Source organism: Loxodonta africana, chromosome 1, assembly GCF_030014295.1.
Source record: "Loxodonta africana isolate mLoxAfr1 chromosome 1, mLoxAfr1.hap2, whole genome shotgun sequence".
NCBI classification, from domain to species: Eukaryota; Metazoa; Chordata; class Mammalia; order Proboscidea; family Elephantidae; genus Loxodonta; species Loxodonta africana.
This window is the reverse complement of record NC_087342.1, coordinates 101,252,599-101,257,819: the sequence shown is the minus strand read 5'-3', so window position 1 is coordinate 101,257,819 and position 5,221 is coordinate 101,252,599. Positions and strand designations below refer to the sequence as shown.

The 5,221-nt window shown below is 43.7% G+C and overlaps 1 pseudogene; it reads left to right on the top strand.

Annotated features, from left to right (window-relative positions):
* Nucleotides 1-2,444: 2,444 nt before the first annotated feature.
* Nucleotides 2,445-4,939, top strand: LOC100674112 (large ribosomal subunit protein uL4-like; annotated as a pseudogene).
* Nucleotides 4,940-5,221: the final 282 nt, after the last annotated feature.

The following is a 5,221-nucleotide window of genomic DNA, read 5'->3' as shown; positions in this document are numbered from 1 at the left end:
GAAAAAATTTTGGAATCACAGAACAGCCACAGCCAGTACACCCCCATCCCACCTCCACACTGGCCTCTCTTTTCTAAAAAGATACACCACAAACCTAGGGGTTGGTGAGAAGAGTTCTCTCAATGCCTCATTTCTGAACAGTTCGATCCATTCTGGGAAATGAAAAATTAGCCTGTAGAAGACTGAATTATTTTAAGCCACTCTGCATTATAACCAATTGAAGCTCTGGAGGGCCCAGCCTACGACAGGAGAATTCACTCTAATTGCTGCAGGACAAGGGAATCCAGGACAATTCTCCTATACACAAATAATAGCCTCTGGGGAGATGAACTCATTCTCCAAGGGAAGCCATGAACCAAATGTGATGGTTATCTCCCCTTCAAGTACCTCAGATTTAGAATGTTCCTGCTCCCAAAGAGTACTCTGACCATAACTCTGAGCCAAACCTGTCATCTTCCCAGCAGTAATCACATACCTGCACTTCTCCCATTCATTTCCATTGAATTAGAAAAGCCAGATGATTCAGGCACAGTACACAGTGAATCAGCAAAGGAAGAAAATGTAAGAACAGGGAATCTGTGTGGCATCTTGAACAAAAGTGCCTTCTGATAAATCTGGTGAATTGTCTTCAAGGGAATCAGCTGAATGTGTTAATCATTTTTTGTATACCATAACTGTCTGGCGCAAACGTGATTAGCTAGGAATGATATTTGTGCATCCACCGAGGCTCTGAAATGATGCTGAGGGGAAGCCAGTTTCTCCAGGAGCTCAACTTTCTCTGCTGGTTTGCCTTGGAGCATCAAAGCAGCTTCTGTACTGGCTGCTACTGGCATGAGAAGGGATGAGAGGAGAATGGAGAATAAGCAGCAGACGCCAACAAGGAAATGCTCTGTCTCTCCATCTCAATCCCTTGTCCTCTTCTTGTTCCCCATGCCCCTGACACAAACTCACACATACATCATTGGGAGATGAGATAACTCAGAATTTGAACTCAAACAGATCTAGGTTTCAATTCCAGTTCTGCTCCTTCTCTGAGCCTGATTCTTCATTTATAAATTGGGAATGTTAACATTAATATCACGAGCTGTTAAGGGGGTTTACCTGAGATGATGTATATAAAGCACGTGGCTCATAAAGGCATTAATCATCTACTATGACCACTGGGCTTAGTCCCTGCCTGGGTAATTTTCTAGAGATAGAAAAATAATTCAGAGGATTAGTAAATGGGAATCATGGGACATGGTCGGTCAAACCTAAGAAGAAATCCCTATCAGGGGTCCATTTGAATTTTGAGGTCCCATGATTTTTCCAAACCTCTTTACTACAATGTACAGTGACCGGGTTTGTGGTTAACCAAAGCTTTGAACTGTCTACCTCTGCATTTAAGCATCTAGATAATGGATTTGTCACTGAGAAGGCATGGACTTTGCAATAACCCAGGGCATAGAGATGCAGAGACAATGTCAAACAAGAATCAGCCCTCCATGGGTCCAAAGAAAGGAAAATGCTTCTACCATTTTTCTCAAGAAAAATAAGTTCAGTTGGTGAATCTGCAGTTAGAGTAATTCCAAAAGTGCAGATGGGTCTTCTAAATTCAAAAGTACCCACGCCATTATCAGAATCACTGGGACGATTAAAAAAAAAAAAAAGTAGATCCCTGAGCCCCACCTTGGAGATTTACAGGACTGGGGGCGGGGGGGAGCTCAAGATCCTGTTTCATTTTTATTAAAGAGCCCAGGTGATTCCAATTATCAGTTAGCTTTGGAAACAGTTAGAAGGTGGACAGCTCAGGTCCATGGGATCCTGCTGTAGAAGTGATTCCTTTAGCATTAGCTTCTCTATTCCATTTCCCTTTGTAGAGATCTGACCCAACTTTCTCAAAAATGAAGATTTTGATGAGTCTATGGGTGGTGATTCCCACTTCAGGGGCGGTGATTTTGAAGTATGTGCCTAAGAGATACACAATCTGACAATGACGGTCAATGTCATAATCAGATCTATTTATGACATGCAGGTCCTGCACAATCAGATCCAGTCTTTATGATACCATCTCCCACCATCCTACCACTCCCACCAGATCAGCCCATTTATTCAAGTGCCCCCCAATATACCTTGAACTTTCCTAACTTTTTTCAAATCTCCCTCCCTAGCCTGCAACAAACTCAGCTTCATTAATGGCTGGTTAAGAGGCTTTGAAATTAACGCAGGCTGGAAAGCCAATGTGGTTGTGAGGCAAACTGCACTATGCAGGTCAACAACCTTGGGATGTCAGAGCATATGACAGAAGGGGCCGGGGTTCTTACACCATGGCACTGTCATATGATGCCTGGATGGAAAAATAAACTTTTATATTATTTAAGCCACTAGACTTTTTGGGTCTCTATTTTTTTTTATTCCAACACCTGAAATCCTACCAATCATTGTAATACAGGTGGATAAGGGCTATGACAGAGGATGTACCTGGTGCTGGAGGCAAACTCTACCTGGGGAGCAAGGTCTGAGAGGCTTCCTAGAAAAGGTGATATCTAAGCCAAGTATGTAAGATGTGTAGCACAGGAGGAAAAGATGCCCAGATAAGGGGAAAAGCATGTACAAAGGTACAGAGGCAGGAAATAACCAGAGTGTTTGGGAAGTTAACATTTAGCATAACTAGAGAGTCGGGTATGAATGCAGCAGTGGACTAGGGCTTGTGGGTGGGGTTTGGGTGGAAAAAGAAGAGAGTGTGGTGACATTATGAAAACCAATCAGAATTTCTCACCATGGAATCCTTCTGTGTCATTAGGAACTCCTGGCTAGGGAGGCCGAAAGCCACAGGTGTTATTTGGTCCCACCCCCATCTCCCCACTATTAGCTTCCTACTAGAGATCCCAGCTGCAAGCAAGGCTCGGCCCTTTGCCCCTACAAGATGGATTTCTTTTCAGGCACACAGGAATTCACAACAACTCTGACAGTCTGTGGAAGGTTGGCTGATGGATAGGCCTATCAATGCCGCCACAAAGAGACCGCAAAGTGAAGTCAATGGTTGAGTAAATTTAACCCAAGCCTATTAAAGTAATGGAAAAAGAAGTTTATTGTGGTTCAAAAAGGCCCTGGAGAGGAATGCCAGTCAGGGGACAAAGCAGGGGCGAAAGCCATCCTGTCAGTTTTTTGATAAGGAATCAACTTCAACTCAACCATCTCAGACGAACGGTATCTTCCTTAGTCTAAAAACCCACCAAGGTTCCAGTTACCCACATGCATTTCAGTTTCTCTGGGTTAGGAACATCTTTTCCTCCCTCTGTATCTTCCCAGGCCTTTGGTCAACCAAGTTTGGACTATGCTGGTTCCATACTCTACCCCTTTGTTGCCCATGTTGACTTAGGGTCTACAACGAGCCAAGTACTGACAGGCATTTATTATTAGCTCACTTCATTCTGACAACCTTCCTGTGAGGTATTATCCCCATTTATAGAGGAAGAAATAGAGGAAATAGAGGGACCTGGGAGTGTCTTGCCCAAGACAAAATATAGACTAGAAGCCAGATTTTTTTTTTAAAAAAGTTTTTAGGTTAATGTCTTATCACAATGATTACTCCTGGAACCACCATGTAAGTCAAAAAACAGAATTTTGTCAACATTCCCAGAAGCCCCCTATGTTAGGGCTACCATAATAGAATACCAGAAAGTGGGTCGCTTTAAAGAACAGAAATTTATTGTCTCACAGTTCTGTTGGCTAGAAATTCAAATCAGGTATCAGACGTGTTGGTTCTTTCTGAGGGCTCTGAGAGAAAAACTGTTCATGTCCCTCTTCTACGTTTTGGTGGATCCCAGCAATCCTCGGCACTCCTTGGCTTGCATCTGTCTCTGTAGTCCCAAGGCTGTCCTTCTTCTTTGTTCTCCCCTCATAAAAACACCACTCAGATGGGATTAGGTCCCAATCTACTTCCACATGACCACATCATAACCTACCTCATAACACCTCTATTTCAAAGCAAGGTCACATTCACAGGTACAGGGGTTAGAACTCAAGCACATATTTTTAGGATATAATTTAATCCATAACATCTCCTCAAATCACTACCTCCTCTCTTCCCACCAACCAGAAACCAGGCCTTCTGGTTCTTAATTTCTGCTTTCTCCACTACTTCATACCACCTGAGGCTCTCATTACAGAAAAGGAAATGGAGAAATAAAGAGAATGAGTGATACTTTCCTGTGGGAGTTGCCGGGTTGAGAGGAGCATGGCCTTCTCTCCCCGCCATGGCGTGCTCAACCACTGATATCAGTGTACTCCAAAAAGGGAGAATTATCTGGCAAAAATGTTACTTTGCCTGCTGTGTTCAAGGCTCCCATTCAATCAGGTATCATGAACTTTGTTCACATCAACTTGTGCAAAAACAACAGGCAGCCTCATGCTGTCAGTGAATTGGTAGGTCATCAGACCAGTGCTGAGTCTTGGGGTACTGGCAGAGCTGTGGCTTGAACTGCCAGGGTTCGAGGTGGTGGGACTCACCACTCTGGCCAAGGTGCTTTTGGAAAAATGCGTCATGGAAGCTGCATGTTTGCACCAAGAAAAACCTGGCGCCATGAGTGAACACCACTCAGAACTCCTATGCCATCTGCTCTGCCCTGGCTGCTTCGGCCTTACCGGCAGTGATAATGTCTAAAGGTCATCATATTGAGGAAGTTCCTGAACTTTCTTTGGTGGTCAAAGATAAAGTTGAAGGCTACAAGAAGACCAAACAGGCTGTTTTGCTTCTTAAGAAACTTAAGACCTGGAATGGTACCAAAAAGGTCTATGTCTCTCAGTGAACAAGAAACCCACAATGTATCCAGTGCAGGGGGCCATGCATTATTTATAACGAGGACAATGGCATCATCAAAGCCTTCGAAAACATCCCTGGGATTACTCTGCTTAATATAAGCAAACTAAACATTTCATAATTTGCTCCTGGTGGACATGTGGGACGTTTCTGCATTTGGACCGAAAGCGCTTTTCACAAGTTAGATGAGCTGTAAGGCATTTGGTGTAAAGCTGCCTCCCTCAAGAGTAACTACAATCTTCCCACGCACAAGATGATCAATACAGACCTTAGCAGAATCTTGAAAAGCCCCAAGATCCAAAGAGCCCTCTGAGCACCATGCAAGAAGATTCATCACAGAGTCCTGAAGAACCCACTGTGAAACCTGGGAATCATGCGGAAGCTAAACCCACATGCAAAGACCATGTGCTGAAACACCAT